Genomic DNA, 23,081 nt, shown 5'->3' on the forward strand with positions numbered 1-23,081 from the left:
TGAATAAGGACTGTAGCTAACCCTTGCATCGACTGAGGTCTGGTTTTATGGCTAAAAGTCTGTCACAGAATTGTTTAAAATTGCAAACAAGGGACTTAAACCTGTGTCCTCTCTGCCGGACTCTGCTAGGAGATCACATGTGATCTCATCTACTCTTCCTGCCAACCTGTGGGATGGGTATCACGCCTGTCCATCGGCCCTCCCTCCTCACCTCACTACCATCTTTATCCACCTTTGTCCGTCCCTGGTGTCCTGGAGCACCTGGGACATCTCCCTTCCCAGCGTTGGCACTTGGGATTAGATTCCTCTGGGTCATCGCTTCCCTTCTTCCTCTGACCTGGGGATACTGGAACTAGCTGGACTTTCCTCTCTTTGAGTCCTGGGAACACACGGCTTATTTCTCCAGGCCACTTTTCATTCAGGGGCTTTGCCGTTGTTTTCCATTCTGCTCATAAAATGTCACACTCCTGTGCGAGGTGAACATGATGACCACTACACTATGGAAACAAGGCTGCAAAATGTCACACTCCTGTGATCTCACTTGTTAGGTCTGTTCTCTGTCTCACTCTTGTTTCCTTTCTCTTCATATTTTCCATTCTCCTGCCTTTCCCCCCTCTCTTCAAGAGGGTCCTCACAAGTGGGAAGCCATATATGAGTGTGATCTGAAGAACTACTTATACCCAGCCATCCTTTTCCCTATGTGGCAGGGCGCCTGAATTCCCTCCTCAGAGTGGGAACCGTGGGATCTGAGGATTGTGATGCCACTACCAGCCCTCCCCCTCCGCAGATTATGGTCACTGTCTTCACTGTGAACCTTTTTTTTTTTTTTAAATTTTTAAAAATGTTTTATTTATTTCTGAGAGAGAGAGAGAGACAGTGTGAGCAGGGGAGGGTCAGAGAGAGAGGGAGACACAGAATCTGAAACAGGCTCCAGGTTCTGAGCTGGCTGTCAGCACAGAGCCTGACGCGGGGCTCGAACCCATGAACCGTGAGATCATGACCTGAGCCGAAGTCGGACGCTCAACGGACTGAGCCACCCAGGTGCCCCTTCACTGTGAATCTTAAACCTTGGGCGGGCATGGGAAGATGGGGCCTGTGGGGCTGGATGACCCCATGCAGGAACAATGAGGAGTTAGGACCTTTAGGGAGAACTTACCCAAAAGGGAACTGGGGGGCTCTGGGAGGACTGACTAGCTGTGAGCTACTCAGCCATGCAAGGGAGGCGTTTGTGCTCTGAGCTAGGGCCCACTGTCCCCTCTCCGTGGGGGAAAGGGCAGGAGCAGCCTCTGCCTGGCTGTCCTGGCTGGAGGACCCTGGCCAGAAGGAGGAAAGCCAGCTTTCGGGACCTCACTTTCCTCTGGGCAAATGGAATGACCTCATCTCCTGCCTTCTGTGCTGTTTGCATCAATTTCTGGTAAGTCTTGGCCTCTCCTGGCCTGGCTCCCTGGCCAGGTCCTTCCTCTTGTCCCCAGGCCCTGTGAGTGCAGCCTGCTGCCCTCTCCTCCAGAATCTTCCACTACCACATTCTCTTTTGGGGTGCAGCTTCTCTCCACACCTGCTGGCACAGAGATACATCTTCTCAACATCTTCCTTTTCTTGAATCTCCAGAGACATGTTCACAAAAGACTTCTTTTGATGATGTTTGCTACTTTTTTTTTTTTTTTTAAAGTGGGCTCCATGCCCAGTGTGGGGCCTGAACTCATAACCCTGAGATCAAGAGTCGCATGCTCTGCTGACTGAGGCAGCCAGGCACCCCTAACTTTCGTTACTTTTGAAGGCCTGGCTCACCCTCAGTCTGGAGCAGTGACCATAGCCTGGATGTCAGCTGGGGCCACTCTGCTCCTCGACATGCAGGTAAGACACTGCTCACCTTCCAATCAGGGCAGGTCCTGAACAGAGTGGGGAGGAGACAGGACTGTCTACTGGATAAATTCCAATGGGTCCGCTGTTATGGTCACCTCTCACTCCAACTCCTCTCTCAGCTAAAGTCTTGTCCCTGCTTCTGTGCTTCTGGTTGTTGCCTCACTGCTGCCTTGCCACAAGTTCCAAATTTGGAACACAGGGCTTTCTTGAATTTTCCTCCAAACCAACTATAAACAGAAGCCTGCTAGGTGTGGCAAAGCTTTTACTGAAGGTTTTTTTTTTTTTTTAATTTGTAGTTTTGAGAAAGGGAGAGAGAGCAAGAGCACGAGTGCATGTGAGAGAGCGAATGGGGGAGGGGCAGAGGGAGATGGTTACAGAGGGTCTGAAGGGGGCTCTGAGCCTCATGCGGGGCTTGAACTCTTGAACCGTGAGATCATGACCTGAGCCGAAGTTGGACACTTAACTGAGTGAGCCGCCTAGGAGCCCCTGAAGGTTTATATATCATAAAGATACAACCTAAAATTGTATCGGATATTCTTATTCTCAATGGTCCTTCCTCCCCCAGAGATTAATCAGTGATCTTGCTACCTTACAAGGCAGTTAAGGCGCTATCTTGCTGACACTGCCACCCTGCCCTTCTCTGTCACAGACTGCGTTTTAGAAATGTTCTGTCTGGCAGCATACTTCATCTGTCTTCAGCCCCTAATCTCCAAATCAGATTTGGCCCTTTATAAATCTATGGCCAGTCAAAGTACTCAGCAGAACAAACTCTCTCCGAGATCTTTCATTAGAAGGAAGTTCTGTTACATTACATAGGCTTCAGAAATCACTGTTCCTGATCCTTATCAGCCAAAGGCCTTAGTTTTTCTAGCCTTCTTTGTCCCCCATTCCATTTGTCTCCATTCCTTTGTCCTCCACTCCCGCCTTTCTTTGATAACATCAACCCTCTTCCCCTCCCTCCCTGCTTGCCCACCACTTTAGGTCTTCCTTCCCAGCCTCTCTTTGAGAGACCAAGTGGCCAAGTGGGTAGTGCAGTGGGGTGAGCTCATTTCCCGGTTCTGTAATTTGCATTCTTGGGACTCCTCAGTCTGTGTCTCAAAGGGGACCAAGCATTTGTGGGCATTTCTTCCAACCTCTACTACTTTTCAGTTTCCCATCTCCAGCTCCTGGCATCTCCTGGCACTTAAGGTACTTGCTGAAAATTAGGTGGTCTTTCCTCAGCCTTATTCCTTGATAGTTCTATCCACAATTATAAATTTGAAATTTAAGGGAGCCCAAGGGCACATTGACCTCCTAAATTCCACTCCTCAATGAGAATTTTTTGCACGTCCATTCTATGCCAGGTCACAAAGATGAAAAAAAAAATAGTGACGTCTGCCCTCATGTAATTGACAGAATCAGAAATTGACCAAATAATCTCAAAGACAAATGTAAAGTTTTTAGTAAAGGCCATTACTGCAGCACCATGAAGGGGAGAGATAGGGTGCAATACAGATGCGTTTCCCTTAAGGGGTGAGGAGAGCTTCAGCCAGGACGTATGTGGGGTCTGACAGCTCTCTAACTTCCTGAGAACTGTTTGTTCTTTTGGTTTAAGTTTCTAGGCACCACCCTATTTTTGATTTGACCACTTCTCTTCTTGAGCCATAATAGCTTTTCTTATCTACAGCTGATGTAAAATAGGGGTGATCTGGTCCTTGAAATCTTGGCAGAATGTGTGTGTGTGTGTGTGTGTGTGTGTGTGTGTGTGTTGTGTACATGTGTGTATTTTGAGTGTAAGTTTTCCACTGCTGATTTAATTCAGGTTTTCAATTTCTTCAAAGTCAGTTTAGTGGTTTATATTTTTCTGGGAGATTATCTATTTAATCTCTTTTAGATTTGTGGGTGGAAATATTTAAAATCACCACTAGATCACAGTTATTTTTTTTCATTTCTGTTATTGTTTACTTATAATTTCCTCATTTATTTCTTGATATAGTTGCAAGAAATATATCTAATTAATAATTGCTTCAATTCATTTTGATTTCATTGTGGTTTTCCATTATTATTGTTTTCTGTTATATTTTACTTTGGTGTAATTTTTATTTCTTTTAATTGTTTAATATTTTATTTTATTTTAAATGTTTATTTATTTTGAGAGAGAGAGAGCAAACACACGTGTAAATGGGAAAGGAGCAGAGAGAGAGAGAGGGAGAGAGAGAGAGAATTCCAAGTAGGCTCTGTGCTGTCTGCAGAGAGCCCAATATGGGGCTCGATCTATGAACCGTGAGATCATTACCTGAGCCAAAATCAAGAGTTGGACACTTAACTGACTGAGCCACCTAGGCGTCCCTGGTGTAATTTTTAAATTATTTCTTTCCTTTTACTTTCTTTGGGTTTATTCTACCATTCTTTTTCTAACTTCTTGAATTGGATACTCAGTTCATTAATTAAAAATTTTCTTTTATAATGTTTGCATTTAAGGCTATAAATTTCCCCCCAAGAACTATTTTGGCTTAAGCTGAAGCAAGATTTTGTGAAAATAATAAAACATATTACATCATAAGTTTGCTATATTGTGTCTTCATTATGTTGACTTACTTTTTCCCCTTTGTTATTTAGTTTTGTACTATATATTATTTATAAGTACATTTTAAAATTTCCACATCATTGGAGTGCCTAAGTGGCTTGATTGGTTAAATGTCCGACCCTTGATTTTGGCTTAGGTCATGATCTCATGGTTTTATGATTTGAGAATCTTGAGATTCTCCCTCTTTCTCTGCCCCTCCCCCGATCACACTCTCTCTCACTCTCTCTCTCAAAATAAATACACTTAAAAAAAGTGTTAAAATGTCCACATCACTTCTTACATCATACACAAAAGTAAACTCAAAATGGATTAAAGAGCTAAATGTGAGACCTGAAACCATAAAACTCCTAAAAGAAAGCCTAGACAATAATCTCTTGGAGATCAACCTTAGCAACACATTTATGGCTATTTCTCCTTAGGCAGGGGAAACAAGAGCAAAAATAAGCTAATGAGGGATACCTGGGTGGCTCAGTCTGTTGAATGTCTGACTCTTGATTTTGGCTCAGGTCATGATCCCGGGGTCATGGGATTGAGCCCTGTCTCGGGCTCTGAGCTGAGTGTGGAGTCTGCTTAAGATTCTCTCTTTCTCTTCCTTTGCCCCTCTTCCCCACTCTCTCTCAAAACAAACAACAAACAAACAAACAATCAAACTACTGGGACTATACCAAGATAAAAAACTTTTGCACAGCAAAGGAAACCATCAGCAAAATGAAAATGCAACTATTGAGTGGGAGAAGATATTTGCAAGTGATTTATCCAATCAGCTCTTTATATTTATCAATATAAAGAACTTATACAACTCAACACTAAAAACTCCAAATAATCTGGTTTTAAAATAGGAAGAGGACCTGATTACACATGTTTCCAAAGAAGAGCAACAGGTATATGAAAAGATGCTCAATACCACTAATCATCAGGGAAATGCAAATCAAAAACATGATGAAATATCACCTCTCACCTGTCAAAATGGCTACTATCAAAAAGACAAGAAATAGCAAGTGTTGGTGAGTTTGTGGAGAAGAGAATGCTCATGCACTACCTTCCTGTAGGAAGGTAAACTGGTGTGACCACGATGGAAATAGTATGGAGGTTCCTCAAATAATTAAAAATGGAAGTACCATACGATCCAGTAATTCCACTTCTGGATATTTACCCAAGAAATTGAAAACATTAATTTGAAAATATATATGCATTCCTGTGTTTAATAGCAGCATTATTTACAATAGCTAAGATATGGAAGCAGCCCAAGTGTCCAGCAATAGATGAATGAATAAAGAAGATGTGACATATATATACAATGGAATATTAATCATCCATAAAAAGAATGATATCTTGCCATTTGCAACATGAATAGAACTAGAGAGTATTATGTTAAATGAAGTCAGTCAGGCAGAGAAGGACAAAGACCATATGATTTCACTTATATGTGGAATCTAAAAAACAAGCAGCGAATGTAAACAGACTTAGAAATACGGAAAACAAACTGGTTGTTGCCAGAGGGGATGGGGGTGGAGGGATGAGTGAAATAGGTGAAGGGGATTAAAAGGTACAAGCTTCCAGTTCTAATACAACTAAAAATGATAACTTACAAGAGATTAAAAGTACAGCATACAGAGTATAGTCAATATTGCAGTAACACTGTATGGTGTTGGGTGGTAACTATACTTTTGGTGGTGAGCATTATGTAATATATAGAATTAAAATAACTTTTTTCAGGGGTCCCTGGGTGGCTCAGTTGGGTAAGCATCTGACAACTCTTGATTTTAGCTCAGTCTCATGATCATGAGTTTGAGCCCTGCTTTGGGCTGTATGCTCACAGCACAGAGCTTCCTTTGGATCGATCCTCTCTCTTCCTCTCTCTGCCCCTCCCTTGCTCACTTCTGAGCGCACGCTCTCTCTCTGTCTCAAAAATAAATTAACATTAAAAAAATTTCCAGACCAATGAGATTTAAAATGTTTCCTTTTTATCAATTTTGGTTTTATTTCATTGTGGTCAGAGAATATCAGTTGTATGTATAATATGGTAAGCAGAATACTGGCTCTCCAATGATGTGTACATCATCAGAACTGAATATGTTTCATGGTAAAGGAGAATCAAAGTTGCAGACAGAATCAAGATGGCTGATCAGCTGGCCCTGAGATAGGGAGATTATCTTACACTATCCAAGTGGAACCATTACAACAGCACTGGTCCTTATAAGTGGAAAGAGAGGCAGAGGAGAGAACCAGAGGGGTGGCAGCAGGAGAAGGAGTCAGCCAAACTTATTGCTGAGCTTGAAGTTGGAAGAAGAGGGTCATGGGCTATGGAATGTGGAAGGCCTCCAGAAACTAGAAACTGATTCTCAGGAGCTGAAACTGATTCTCTGGAGCCTCCAGGGAGAATTGGGGAGCAACGCAGCTTGCTTATGCTTTGATTTTAGCCTAGTATGATAATTTACAACTTCTGACCTACAGAGCTCTGATAGTAAATTTGGATTCTTTTCAGCTAATCGGTTTGTGGTAATTTGTTAGAGTAGCCATAGAAAACTAATACATATAGATCCTCTGGTTTGGGATTTACTCTGTGGTCTAGGCTGTGGCTGTAAATGTCCCATACGCACCAGGAAAAAGAAATATGTATATTTCTAATTCAGTGGTCTCCAAACTTTTTTGATTTTGTACTTCATCAATCAAATGATTTTGAGCATGTATCCCCAAATATATGCAATATTTTCAAGTATATTATGTTCATAGATCATTGTTTAAATACAAATTCTATATAAGTATATAGACATTAAAAAGGATGAGACAAAATGACATAAGTCACATATAAAAATACAAAAATGATGAGGTAAAGTTAGAGATAACAATATTTAAAGATAATAGTATAATTACTTACTTACAACATAAAAGATTTGCTTTCATTGAAATAATATACAATGACATTTTACACAGTATAACAATGCATTAGTAATAATATGTAATTTAATTTAGTAATTAATTTAGTAATAATAATTTAGTAAAAGTAATATGATTTAATATGCTTTATTATTTTCACAAAATATTGCTTCAACACTTTATATACAGTGACCAGTGGATCTGAGTCTAAGTTCAAATGTTTGGTTTTAATGACTTATTTATATGAAAAAGGTACTCTAGGTTAGGTGTGTTTTCTTTTAATGTTTATTTAGTTTTGAGAGAGAAAGAGCATGAGTGGGGAAGGGGCAGAGAAGAGAGGGAGACAGAGGATCCAAAGTTGGCTCTGTGTTGATAGCAGAGAGCCTGATTAGGGTCTTGAACTCATGAACCGTGAGATCCTGACCTGAGCTGAAGTCAGATGCTCAACTGACTGAGCCACATAGGTGCCCCAGTTGGGTGTGTTTTCTAATTTTGAATCACGAGTTTATCTTCAGCAAAGCTTTTTCTGTTGGGATACTTGGTGGCCCAGGTTGAGAGCAGGTCTCTTCAAGCTGGTTTTGCAGTTGATTTTATCAGACATTCTAGGGAATTGTACTGACCTGAGACCAATTTATCTATTATTTTCTCAGAGGTGAAGGGGGTTTCTCAATCACAATTATATAAATTTGAACCCTAAACCTAAGTGATCACAAACTTATAGTTACAAATTTTCAAGATAATTTTTTGTCCACCCTGAAGGGAGATAGAGGCAGGCAAGCTTCCTTGTTGAGGCTCTGTGTTCCAGACTGGGGTTTTCTAGATTTCCCTTAAAGGTTTCTAGCATTGTATGGGAGTGTGTCTTTTCCAATTTCTGGTGTGGTGGGGCACAATATCTTCTCTCCTGGACCCATGTGGGCGTTAAAACTTCAGTCCCTGGTGACCAGAGTCCCTTATTGGCTCATGCCCTTACCCCAGTAATTTCCAGTTCTGCCTGCCTGCTTCTCTAGCATCTGGGATTTTCCTTTATTTGTTGAGAGCTTAACTCTGTGTGTAAAAGAATGTTATATAGCATTTCAAGGCTTTTTTTGTTGTTGTTTCAGGAGCTGGAAATCCCAGTTTCACAGAGTGCTGTGATGGGCCTCCCCTTCCCAAGTGCTCTATTTTCTTTAAAGCTTGTTGCCTCTCCTGATTTTCTCTGATATATCCTTTAAAGAATTAATTTTGGTTTAGGGTAAAGCTAGTTTCTGAAATCAGATATTATGTAAACTGACATGTGTAAGATTGGAGCGCTTACTAGGGTTTTCTGTCAGTCATGGAGTCAGCAAAGGGCAAAACCAGCAAAGGGAAATTCTCAAAGACACCAGGGCAAGGGGAGAGACAGTGAGGGGTCCTGGGCCCCCAACCCACTGAGAATGGAGGGTCTCAGGTTAGTTGGAGAGAGCATGGCTTTCAGAGTCACACACATGGGTGGTCCAGAAGCATGTCTGCCAGCTCTTACTTAAGATGCATCGTCTTGGGTGAGTCCCGAAATCTCTCTAAATTGAGTCTCGTTCTACTTGGGACTAATGTCACGTTCTATGAGGCATGTTGAGAGACTTAAGAGTAATGACATAAATGGAGTGCCTTGCCTCATGTGGGTACTTAAAAAATGTTTATTCCTTTCCTTCCTTTCTTGGTGTTTGAGGCTGCAAGTCTCAAGAAAGGGGATTGGAAGAACAGCCGGTTAACCTGGGAACGGAATCAAAGGAGCATGGAAGTGATAGAACCACTTGCTGAACAGACCAGGCTGTGTGCAGCGTGTCTGCTCCAAGTATCACTCGTTCTCAGGAGGTTCTTCATAAGGTGGAAGAGTGATTTTCCAAGGGGCTGGGAGATGTTTCCCCTCACCATGGGCTCCTGGGCCCTGAGATTTCCTCTTGTTCTTTTCCTGAGTGATTCTTTTTGCCTACCCAGACCCATGAAGACTGTACACACAACCAATCTAGTGATCTTCCCAGTAAGGGGAGGCAAGTCCGATCTCCCCAGACTTTAACTGAGTCTAAAGCACTGTGAGTCCTATGAGTGATTTGTCTTCATTTCTCCTTCTGGCCTATGGGGGTGTCATTTGAGCCCTACCTTTCAGAGCTAGTTTGCCTCTCAGAGGTGTGCTAGAGCTAGTTAGTACTGTCGAGCCAAAGCCTGATTGTTAAATTGTCAAGGGTTTTATGAGCTGGTACTTTATGGACACATTGGTAGCTGGAAATTGACTCTGGTTGGAGCATTTACAACCACATAAATGAGTAAATGCCATTACAAACCAAGGGCTCCCTGTCCCAGAGAGTCAGCTGTTAAAGATTTACCATCACATCATTTCTGCTGGCTCACTAGAGCTGCACCCAGTAATTGTCTTTGGTCTTTTATTTTATTTTATTTTATTTTTTTATCCTGGAAAGGCAGAGTTCTTTTCTGTCTGGACCCTAGATTACTCCTGGCAAGCCTCTGTCTTCCTACTTCAACCAGCTTAGGATCCCAAACCAGCAGAGCTGGATGAAAGGTTTCTGATCCTCCAGGTATATCTCCTCATCTTACAGATGTCAGAACCACTGGCCAAGGAGAAATTACTTGCTCTTTGTGGCAAAGTTGAGAGAGAGCCCAGGTCTTCTGAATTCCAGTCCACTGCTCACTCTAGCACTTACAGAGCCAGACACATATTTGGTATGCGGTACATGTGTTGGATTGAATTTATGCTTGATGATACCTTCTGAGCTCAGCCTGTGGACACGTCTCAGTTGTTCTTCCTCTTCCTTTCTGCTTCCTATCTCACAGAGATTGTTCCCTGCTCTTTTGCTTTATGAAACCATCCTGATTTCTTTCTTTGCTTTCCTTTTTCTAAATTGAAATTTCATTATACAAGAAATACATTTATAGGTCTCTTTCTAGAAAATTAAATAAGTAAAACCCATCCATTCTGCCAGTAGTTATATGCACTAGGAATTCTTGCACATGTGCCCCAGGAGACAGGTGCAAGAATGTTCAAGCACAACTATTTGTAATAGCAAATGAAAAGAAAAAAAAAAAGGAAAAAAAGAACCCATAGGTCCATAAATGGTAGTTTGAATAATAAATTGTAGTATGTTCACCCAGTGGAATATTCACCCAGTGGAACACTTTGGAGAAATGAAAACAAATGGCCTACAAGCAGCTACACCCACTAACACGGAGGAGTCTCAAAGACACAATATCACACAACCATGTGTATGTACTTAATGCGACTGAATTGTGTGCTTAAAAACCAGCTAAAATAGTAAATTTCATGTCATGCAATTTTAGCACAGTAAAAAATATGTAAGCAAGCAAATAAAGCCATATCATTGAGCAATATAAAAGACCCTTGTCTCCCAGGAGGTGGGTGAAAAGCCTCATGTGCCTCAGATGGTCACTACTTCTCCCTGGCAAGGGCTTACGCCCCTCATTCATACCTGAGATAATTGACAGTGAGGACACCTGATTTCAACTTTTCCTTTCTTATTTGGGACATGGTAGTTTACCTCTTTTCTCTAAAGGAAATATTACACAAACCGGCAGTAATTCTCCTAACACAGAATTATATATAAAGCCTGAGGAACAAATCATGCATTGGTTTTCTCCACTTATTAGAAAATTATCTCTTGGGGGATGCCTGGCTGGCTCGGATTGAAGAGTGTACGACTCTTGATCTCGGGGTTGTGAGTTCAAGCCCCACACTGGGTGTGGAGATTACCTAATACATAAAACTTAACAAAAAAAGAAGCTAAAAGATAGCCCCCCAAAAACAAAAAATGAAACAAACAACAAAAAATTAGCTCTTGGAAATGAAACTACCCCTAGCCTGGCGATTTTATGTTCTTCATGTGTTGCTTTTTAAAGCTTATCTTTGTCCAGATAAAGAAAAGATTCTTTTTTTTAATGTTTATTTATTTATTTAGGCTATGCATTCAGTGAAGCCCAAAGAGGGGCTCAATCTAATGACTGTGAGATCATGACCTGAGCTGAAATCAAGAATTGGGCGCTTAACCGACTGAGCCATCCAGGTGTCCTGGATAAAGAAAGGACTCTTACTTGACCTAGCATCTCAGCCTTCCCCTCAGAAATCTCCAAGGGCCTCAGCACACTTGTGTTTCTGGTTTTGTTTTCTCATAAATCATATATATCATTCTAGAATTTGCTTTTTTAAAAAATATTTTTATTTATTTCTAGGAGAGAGAGAGAGACAGCGTGAGCAGGGGAGGGTCAGAGAGAGAGGGATACATAGACTCTGAAATAGGCTCCAGGCTCTGAGCTGGCAGTCAGCACAGAGCCCGACGCGGGGCTCGAACCCACGAACCGCGAGATCATGACCTAAGCGAAAGTCTGACGCTTAACCGACTAAGCCACCCAGGCGCCCCTAGAATTTGCTTTTTAAATCCAGTAACATGCCTTGGAGATCATTTTATGTTATGAAGATACTCATTTTGTTAAATAGACAATGGATGTACATAGGCTTTTTAGCCATTCTCCTGTTCATGACCATTGCGCTGCCCCCTGCAACATTTCATTACAACAAATGGTGTCATATAAACATCTCGTACGTCCCTGTGCATGTGGGAGTGTGTCTTCAGAATCCTGGGCATTAGAATCGCTGAGTCATAAGGTATGAATATTTTTCACTTTAATAGGTACTGGCAAGTTGCCCTCCAAAGTGTCTCTACCAACTCACACACCCACCAGCGGCGGAGTGAGAACACAGATTTCCACATATCCTGCCAAATTTCATTTTGGCAAACCATTTCAGACAATTTAATTGGGGGAAAATGCCATCTCATTGTTGTTTTCGGGTATGTTCTTTTGATTGCCAGTGAGGGCAATCACCATCTTCTACCATCATTGGCCGCTTGTATCTCCTCTCTGGTGACATCTTTATTCTTGTGACGCCACCAGCGTTCTAAAGTCCACTCTTGGCTCTTTACAAAGTCCTCTGCTTTATGACTCAACCTGCAGGGCCTCTGCCAATCCCGTGGCTCCCTTTAGATGTTCGCCATCTGCCCTAGGGGCTGAGAAAAGCCTCCTTGTGGCAGGGGAAGTCATTCCTGTCTCCCCACCTTAACAAGCCTCAGGACACTTCAGACCTGCTCAAAGGTGGTCTTTCTTAGCTTGTTTGTGAGCTGGAAGTTGGAACTTGGCTGACCTTTGGCTCCTCTGTTTCAGCATTAGATGCCTTTCTAAGATCTATACTCACCTTGAGCCCAGACTGAAGGACTCCTTGGTGCATGTTGACTCTAAGTTGAGATAAAATTAAACATTTTAACTATTTTATGATGGGCGCACCTGAGTGGCTCAGTTGGTTAAGTGTCCAACTTTTGATTTTTGTTTCAGGTCACGATCTCACAGTTGTGAGGTTGTTAGGCTCTGCACTGGGCGTGAAACCTGCTTAAGATTCTCTCTCGCTCTCTCTTTGCCCCTCTCCTGCTTGCTCTCTCTCTCTCTCTGTCTGTCTCTCTCTCAAAAAAAAAGTTTAACGATTTTATAATGTACACTTCAGTTGTGTTTAGGGTTTTCACAAAGTTGGGCAAATCGCACCACTATCTGATTTGAGAACATTCCCATCTCTCTTAAAAGAAAATTCATACTCAGTGGCAGTTAGTCCCACTTGTTCCCTTCACTCTCTGCCCTCCTCCAACCCCCTAAGCTGTTTTTTTTTCTCTATAGATTTGCCTATTCTCAACATTTCATGTAAATGGGGTTGTATAATATGTGGCCATTTGTACGTGGCTTCTTTCACTTTAGCACAATATCTTCAAGGTTTATCTATGTTGTAGCATATATCAGCAGTACTTCATTTCTTTTTATGGCTGAATAATATTCCATTATTATACCACATTTTGTTTATCCATTTATCAGTTGATGGACATTTGGGTTATTTCCACTTTCTGACTATTATGAATAATACTGCTATCAACATTCATGTACAAGTTTTGTGTGAACATATGTTGGGTATATACCTATGATTGGAATTGCTGGGTCATGTGGTAACTCTATGTTTAACTTCTTGAGGAACTGACAAACTGTTTTCCATAGCAACTGAACCATTCTGCATTCCCATTGATGGTACATGAAGATTCTAGTTTCTCTACATGCTTACCAACACATGTTAATTTCCGTTAAAAAATTATAGCTACCCTAGTTAGAATGAAGGGATATTTCACTATGGTTTTGATATGCATATCCCTAAGACTAATGGTGCTGAGCATTTTTCATGTGCTTACTGACCATTTATATATCTTCTTTGAGAAATATCTATTCCTTTGTTCATGTTTAAATTGGACTATTTGTCTTTTTTGTTGAGTTGTAAGAGATTCTTTATATATTCTGGATACTAGACCCTTATTGGATATATGATTTGCGAATATTTTCTCCATTTGGTGGATTGTTTTTTCACTTTCTGATAGTATCCTTGATACATAAAATTTTTTAATTTTGATAAAGTCCAATTTCTTTTGTAGTCATTTTTTTCTTTTGATTTTGGATCAAAAGAAATCCAAAGATTTCCAAAAGAAAGAGAATGTTGGATGACACTGTTGTCTAATCCAAAGTCAAGCAGATTTATATCTGTTTCTTTCTAACATTTTCATGGTTTTAGTTCTTACATTTATTTTTTTGGATTGATTTTGAGTTCATTTTTGTATACAATTTGAGGTAGAGGTCCAACTTCATTCTTTTGCCTGTGGATCTTCATTGTCCCAGCACCATTTGTTGAAAAGGCATTTCTTTTAACACTGAATGGCCTTGGGATTAAAAATATTTAAAAAAATTTTTACTTTTATTTATTTTTGAGAGACAGAGAGACACAGAGCACTAGTAGGGGAAGGGCAGAGAGAGAAGGGAACACAGAATCCAAAGCAGGTTCTAGGCTCTGAGCTGTCAGCACAGAGCCTGACGTGGGACTCGAACTCACAAAATGTGAGATCATGAACTGAGCTGAAGTTGGATGCTTAACCAACTGAGTCACCCAGGCGCCCCTTGGCATTTTTGTTAAAATCAATTGACTATAGATATATGGGTTGATATCTGGAATGTTGAATTGATTCCATTGATTTATATATCTGTTTTTATGTCAGTACCACACTGTTTTAACTATTGTAGCTTTGTATTAATTTTTGAAATCAGAAAGTGTGAGTCCTCTGACTTCTTTTTCAAGATAATTTTGGCTATTTGGTGTCTCTTGCATTTCCGTATGAATTTTAGGATTAGCTTGTGTCTATTTCTGCAAAGCAAGGCAGTTGGAATTTTTATAGGGATTGGGTTAGATCTGTACATTAATTTGGGGGAGTATTGTCATCCTAATACTAATAAGTCTTCCAATCTATGAACACAAGCTATCTTTCCTTTTATTTAGGTCCCTTTTACTGTCTTTCAACATTTTGTAGTTTTCAGTGTACAAGTCCTACACTTTCCTCACTAAGTTTATTCCTAAGTATTTTATTCTTTTTTTGTGCTATTGTAAATGAAATCATTGTCTTAGTTTCATTTTCTAATTGTTCATTGTTCATGCAGCATATTGGCTTTTGAGAGAGGCAGTGGTTTTCCCCAGAGTCGGAAAGGGATGCCTTGTGTTGTAGGCGTGTTGCTCTCACACCCTGTGAGTGATTGCTTGGGCTTACTTGGGATTTATCTGAAGTCACAGATGGAGAGTTTGATTCTGTGACGCAAAGGGAAATATATCTGACTCATCTTTCCCACACTCCCTCTGCTTCTGAAGGCTTCCTCGACTGGGAGAGGAAGAGAGTGGGTTGGTGGTGGGGCTTCCCCTTCTCTTACACCTGCGTCTCCTGACTCTCCTCACCTTCATGGTTTTAAGGGCACCTCTGAAGTTATTCTTGAAGAGCAAGGGCTGTGACAGTCTTCTCTCTCACCTGCAAATTGGGCCAGAATCTTCCCTCCTTTGGTGAGCATCTTGTCTACAGAGAGATGTTGAGGGTGACAGGCACAGGCAGAGTCCTGGAAGCTGGGAGGGGGTGGGTCAGAGGAATCTGGGGAGGGGGTGTAAGGATCAACCAGATGGTAAAAATTTGAGAAGTGGAAGACCAGTCAAGGTATATCTGTGCTGCCTACTCTGTGTCCAAGGCCATTTCTCTTCTCAATCACTTGCTAGCTGGGCCAGTTGCTTAAGTTGTGAGTCTGTTTCCACTGTAACATGAGGATGCTGATGCTTGCCTCACAGGGTGGATGTGAGTGGTTAAGTGTGGTAACATGGGGACACACCCTGCCCAGGGCTTGCCACAGAAGGTGTTAGTAAATATTCCTAGGAGTTGGAGTTGATCATCAAGCTGTTTCCTTCTAGGGGTTGGGGCAATGTGAGAGCTCAGGATTCCTGAAGTGTCACAGAGCTAATAATGGAAGGGAAAGGGTAGAGAAATCCTTCAGGAAGAGGTATAAAGAAGGCATATGGGACAAATTTCTCCTTTACTAGAGCTCCGAGTTAGCAATGGGAGCTTTAAGATGGACACTGCAGAGGGTTCTGGGGCTGAGGAGACCCCATTACATTTCATGTCACAGATATGGGACAGGCTAGCCAGGGACGGTTGCAAGAAGTAACATGTTGCAAGTTTGTATGTTTTTATATTTGAGGGCACAGAAAAAAAGGCTATGCATAGTTACTAGAATTTTAAACAAATATTAGTTTATTAAAGTAATCAATGTCAAAATCTAATTTTTCTCATGCTTTTTAAGTTTGAATTACAATTCTTATTTTTCTATTTTGGATCTAAATAAATTTGAAAATCTTACTTTTCAAATGTATAGGCTTTTCTTTAATTTCAGCCTATACATTTTGTTTGATTATTTATAATATAGTAAAACAAAGACAATGATCTTCACTTTTGGAGAGCACGTTTTTATTGTGGTAAAGTACACATAACAAAATTTACCATCTTAACCATTAAGTGTACAGTTCAGTCGTATTAAATACAATTGCATTGTTGTGTAACTATTACCATCTATTATCCATCTTTATAAGCTTTTTCATCTTTTAAAACTGTATGTAACTCTATACCCATTAAACAAAAGCTCTCCGTTCTCCCCTACTTCCAACCCCTGGCAATGACCATTCTACTTTTTGTCTTTATGATTTTGTCTATTCTAAGTACCTCATGTAAGTGGAATCATACAGCATTTGTCTTTTTGTGACCATATGATGTTCAGTGTGTTTATTTTTTCTTTTATTACCTATGCCTTTGATGTCAATCTAAGAAATCATTACCAAACCAGTGTTGTGAAGCTTTTTTTTACTGTGTTTTCTTCTAAGATTTTTTATTATTTTAGGTCTTACATTTAGGTCCTTGATCCATTTTGAGTTAACAGGTAGGGGTCTAATTTGTTCTTTTGCATGTGGACATCCAGTTTTCCCTGCACCATTTGTACAAAAGATTGTTCTTTCCCTATTGAGTGGTCTTGGCATCCTTGTCAAAATAATTTGAAAGTTTATATGAAGGTTTAAATCATATGAAGGTTTATTTCTGGGCTGTCTATTCTCTTCCATTGGTCTATATGTTTGTCATTACGCTAATACCACACTGTTTTGATTACATTAGCTTTGTAGTAAGTTTTGAAATCAGCAAGTGTGAGTTCTTCAGTTTGTTCTTTTTCAAGATTGTTTTTGCTCTTTGGGTCTCTTGAGATTCCATATATATTTTAGTGATGGTTTTCTTATTTCTGCAAAAAATATCTTTGGGATTTTGATAGGGATTCCATTGAATCTGTAGATCACCTTGAGTAATACTGATATTTTAACAATATTAAGTCATCCAATCCACAAACATGGAATGTGCTTTCATTTATTTATGTCCTTAATTTCTTTCAGCAATGTTTTGTAGTTTTCATTGTACAAGTCTTTTACCTCCTTGCTTACGTTAATTCCTAAGTATTTTATTCTTTCTGAAGCTATTGTAAATGAAATAAGTTTTGTAACTTGGTTTTTCAGATTAGTCATCATTTGTGCATAGAAATGCAAGTGGTTTTTGCGTGCTGACTCTGTATCCTGCTACTTTACTGAATTCATTAGTTTTAACAACTTTGTGTGTATGTAATTTTTAGAGTTGTCTACATATAAGATCATGTCATCTGCAAATAAAGATAATTTTACTTCTTTTTTTCCAATTTGGATACCATTTATTTCTTTTTCTTGCCTAATTGCTCTGGCTAAAACTTCTCGTACTGTGTGGAATAGAAGTGGTGAAAGTGGGCATTCCTTAGGTAATTCCTTCTCTTAGAGGAAAAGTTTTGAGCTACCATGAGTATGGTATTTATGTGGACTCTTCATACATGGACTTTATTATGTTGAGGTAGTTCTCCTTTATTCTTGTTTTTTGGGTGTTTTTATCATGAAAGTGTGTTGATTTTTGTCAAATGCTTTTTCTGCATCAATTGAGATGATCATGTATCTTTTTCCCCCTTCGTTCTGTTGATGTGTAGCATATTACATTGATTGATTTTCATATGTTGAATCAACTTTGCATTCCAAGAATAAGTCCCACCTGGTCATGGTGTATAATCCTTTTTTTTTTTTTTTAAGTTCATTTATTTATTTATTTTGAGAGTGAGAGAGAGAGAGAGGCAGAGAGAGGGAAAGAGAGAATACCAAGCAGACTTTCTGCTGTCAGTTCAGAGCTTGACATAAGGTTTGACCTCATGAACTGTGAGATCATGACCTGAGCCTAAATCAAGAGTTGGATGCTCAGCCGACTGAGTCACCCAGGCACCTTTATAATCCTTTTAATATGCTGAATTTTATTTGCTAACATTTTGTTGAGGATATTTTTTTGCATCAGTGTTCATAAGGGATATTGGTCTGTAGCTATCTTTTCTTGTAATGTCTTTGGCTTTGGTGTCGGGGTAATATTGGCCTGATAGAATGAGTTAAGAAGCGTTTCCTCCTTAGAGCACCTGGCTGGCTCAGTCAGTAGACCATGTGACTCTGGATCTTGGGGTTGTGAGTTCCAGCTCTATGTTGGATGTAGAGATTACCTAAAAATAAAATCTTAAGGAAATAAAAGTAACCTTTCTTCCTCTTAAATAAAAAAAATTGAGAAGGATTGGTATTAATTCTTCTTTAAATGTTTGGTAAAAGTTATCAGTGAAGTCATCAGGTCCGGGGCTTTTCTATATTGGGAGATTTTTTTAAAACTTTTTTTTAATGTTTTATTTATTTTTGAAAGAGAGACAGAGACTGCGTGAGCAGGGGAGGGTCAGAGAGAGAGGGAGACACAGAATATGAAACAGGATCCAGGCTCTGAGGTAGCTGTCAGCACAGAGCCCAGCGCGGGGCTCGAACCCATAAACTGTGAGATCATGACCCGAGCTGAAGTCAGACGCTTAACCGACTGAGCCACCCAGGCGCCCCTATATTGGGAGATTTTTAAAAAGATATTATTTTCAAGCAATCTGTACCCAATGTGGGGCTTGAACCCATGACCCCAAGATCAATAGTTGCACACTCTACTGACTGAGCCAGCCTGGTGCCCTGTTGGGAGATTTTCGACTACAGATTCAACCTTCTTAGTAGTTATAGGTCTATTCGGATATTCTAGTCTTCGATAGATCTTGTGTTTCTAAGAATTTGTTCATCTAGGTAATACAACTTGCTGGTGTACAATTGTTCATAGTATTCTCTTATAGCCTGTTTTTCTGTCAGATAGGTAGTAACACTCCATTTTCATTTCTGATTTTAGTAATTTGAGTTTTCTGTCTTTTCCTCATAGTCTATCTAAACTGTCAATTTTGTTGGTCTTTTTGAAAAAATAAGTTTTGGTTTCATTGATTTTTCTCTATTGTTTTTCTATTTCTATTTAGTTTATCTCTGCTCTAATCTTTGTTATTTCCTCTCTTCTGCTAGCTTTGAGTTTAGTTTGTTCTTCCTTTTTTAAGTTTATTTACTTATTCTGAGAGAGAGAAAGAGAGAGAGAGAGAGAGAACAGGGGAGGGGCAGAGAGAGAATCTCAAGAAGGTTCCATGCTGTCAGCAAAAACCGTGAGATCATGACCTGAGTTGAAATCAAGATTTGCACGCTTAACTGACTGAGCCATCCAGTTCTTCTTTTTCTAGTTACTTAAGTTGTAAAGTTAGGTGTTGGTTTCAGATTTTTCTTATTTTCTTAATGTTTTATTTTATTTTTTTGAGAGACAGAGACAGAGTGCGAGCAAGGGAGAAGCAGAGAGAGAGGGAGACACAGAATCTGAAGCAGGTTCCAGGCTCTGAGCTGTTAGCACAGAGCCCAATGCGAGGCTCGAATCTATGGGTGCAAGATCATGACCTGAGCTGAAGTTGGATGCTCAACCGACTGAGCCACCCAGATGCCCCATCTTATTTTCTTTTTAATGTGAGCATTTACAGCTATAAATTTACCTCTTAGTACCACATTCATTGCATCTCAAAGTTTTGGTATGAGCTTTTTGGCTAGAACCACCATCTTCTGGTAATTTGCTAGAATGACCAACACAAAGAGAAAGTTGAGGCACCTGCTGCAATGTTTTCTAGGCCTTTTAGAAAACAGAGTTGTTCCTTTGGCCACATACATGTGAATCTACAAGAAAGGTGATATTGTAGACATCAAGGGAATAGGCACTAGTCAAAAAGGAATGTCCCACAAATATTACCATGGCAAATTGGAAGAGTCTACAATGTTGCCCAGCATGCTGTTGACATTGTTGTAAACAAACATGTTAAGGATCTGGTTCTTGCCATGAGAATTTTAATGTATGTGTTGAGCTTAAATATTAAGCACTTTGAGAGTTGAGATAGCTTCCTGAAACATATGAAGAAAAATGATCAGAAAAAGAAGGAAGTCAAAGAGAAAGGTACCTGGGGTCAACAGAAGCACCAGCCTGCTACACCCAGAGAAGCATACTTTGTAAGAGCCAGTAGAAGGAAGCCTTAGCCACTGGAACCCTTTCCCTATGAATTCATGACATGGTAAGTGTAAAAAAAAAAAAAGACCTCTAGGCTCTAAAAAAGTTTCTCTTAATTGAGTAGAAGTGTGATGTTCCCTCCCCTAAAGAAAAGTTTAAATCAACATATACACACACACATACCAAAAACCAAAGTTTTGGCATGTTGCATTTTTTTTAAAAGTTCACTTTTTTACAGAGAGAGAGAGAGAGAGAGAGAGAGAGAGAGAGAGAATGAACAGCGGAGGGTCAGAGAGAGGGAGAGGGAGAGAATCCCAAGCAGGCTCTGCACTGTCAGCACAGAGCCTGATGCAGGGCTCAATCTCATGAACCATAGGATGGTGACCTGAACTAAAATTAAGAGTCAGACACTTAACCAACTAAGCCACACAGCTGCCCCTGTTGTGTTTTTATTTACATTTGTTTCTAAGTATTTTTTAATTGCACTTGTGATTTCTTCTTTGATCTATTGGTTGTTTAATAGTGTATTGTTTAATTTCCACAATTTTGTGAATTTTTACATTTTTCTTTTGTTATTAATTTCTAACTTCATCCCACTGTAGTCAGAAAATATAATTTGTATGATATCTACTTTTAAAAATCTATTGAGACTTAATCTGCAGCTTAACATATGGTCTATCCTAGAGAATGTTCCATATACACTTGAGAAGACTGTGTATGCTATTGTTGGGTAGAATATTCTATACATGTCTGTTAGTTCTAGTTGGTTTATTGTGTTGTGTAAATCTCTACTTCCTTACTCTGTCTGGTTCCACCCATTATTGTGAGGGGGATATTGAAGTCTCCAACTATCATTGTAGAATGGTCTATTTCTCCCTTCAATTCTGTTAATTTTTGCTTCTTATGTTTTGATTGTCTGTCATTAGGTGTGTAAATGTTTATGATTGTCATATCGTCTTGAAATATTGAACTTTTTATTAATATATAGTATCCTCTGTCTTTTGTAATCTTTTTTCTGGTTTAACGTCTATTTTGTCTGATATTAGCATAGCCATTCTTGTTCTCTTTTGATTGCTTATTTGCATGAAATATCTTTTTCCATTCTTTCATTTTCAATCTGTTTGTGTCTTTGGATCTCAATGATTCTGTTATAGACAGCATTGAGTTGGATCATGTGTTTTCAGCCATTCTGCCAATCTCCAACTCTTCATTGGAGACTTTAATCTATTTACTTAAAAATATTTTTTAAACATTTTTATTTGTTATACATAGAGAGAGTCAGAGCATGAGCATGGGAGGGACAGAGAGAGGGAGAGACACAGAATCTGAAGGAGGCTCCAGGCTCTGAGCTGTCAGCACAGAGCCTGACACGGAGCTTGAACTCACAAACTGCGAGATCATGACCTGAGCTGAAGTCGGATGCTCAACCGACTGAGCCCCCCAGGCGCCCCTCCATTTACTTTGAAAGCAATCACCAATAAGGAGGGGTTTATTTTGTCATTGTGCTATGTGGTTTCTATATGCCTTATAACCTTTTTGTCCTTTATTTCCTGGATTTGCTTTCTTTTGTGCTTAGTTGATTTTTATACAGAGAAATATTTAGTGAAATGGTGAAATAGTGAAATGAGGCTTATATTTAACATCCTAAAGTTATAACACTTTGGTTTGAACTTAATACCATCTTAAATAGCATACAAAAAATTCTGCTCCTTTAGAGCTCATCTCCTTTCAGTTGCTGCTGTCACAGAGTTACATTTTATACACTGTGTGCCCCAAAACATAAGCTAATCTTTATTTTAGGTTTACTTATTTATTTTGGGGCTTGAACTCATGACCATGGGATTATGACCTGAGTCAAAGTCAGATGCTTAACTGACGGAGCCATCCAGATGCCCCTAAACTAATAACTTTTCAAACTGCATTAATTTCTTATATTATGTAGAAAACAAGATTTAAAGTCACAAACCATCAGTGAAAGTAATATTAGCCTTTCCACTAATAATCGCTTTTTTCTTTAAATGTATTAATCTCTTAAAACAAAAAGTGAAGCTATTAACCACTCTTATGATAATACTAGCTTTTATAATTACCCATGTATTTACCTTTATTGAGATCTTTATTTCTTTATACAGTTTGGGTTACTGTCTAGTATCTTTTCATTTCACCTTGACAGACTCCCTCTTTTTCAGGGCAGGTCTAGTGGTCATGAGCTCACTCAGTTTTTGTTTACCTAAGAATGTCTTAATTTCTCTCTCACTTTTGAAGGATAGTTTGTTGGATATAGTATTCTTTGTTGATTATTTTTCTTTTAGTACTTTGAATGTATTGACCCATTGCCTTCTGGCTTCTAAAATTTCTGATGAGAAATCTACTGATAATCTCATTGAGCACTCCCTGTATGGGATGATGGACCCAAAGCATCTCTTGATGCTTTTAGGATTCTCTTTGTTTTTGCTTTTGAAAGTTTGATTATATGTGTCCTATGGGTCTCTTTAAGTTTATCTTACCTGGAGTTCGTTGAGTTTCTTAGAGGTTGGTATTTATGTCTTTCATCAAATTTAGGAAGTTACTAGCCATTATTTCCTTAAATATTCTTTCTGCCCCTTTCTCTCTCCACCTTGGCCTTCTGGACTCCGTTGATGCATATTTTGATCTTCTTGATGGTGTCTTACAGGACATAATTCCCCCCCCCATTCCTCAGATTTGATAATTTCTATTGTTTTATCTTCAAGTTGATAAATTTTTTTTCTCCCTACTCAGATCAGTCCTTGAATCCCTCTAGTGAAATTTTCATTTCAGTTATTGTACTTTTCAGCTCCAGAATTTCTTCATGGTTTCAGGTTTTATATCTCTTTATTGAAATTTTCATTTTATTCAAC

The sequence above is a fragment of the Crocuta crocuta genome, unplaced genomic scaffold (genome assembly GCF_008692635.1).
Source record: "Crocuta crocuta isolate KB4526 unplaced genomic scaffold, BGI_CrCroc_1.0 scaffold72, whole genome shotgun sequence".
Lineage (NCBI taxonomy): Eukaryota > Metazoa > Chordata > Mammalia > Carnivora > Hyaenidae > Crocuta > Crocuta crocuta.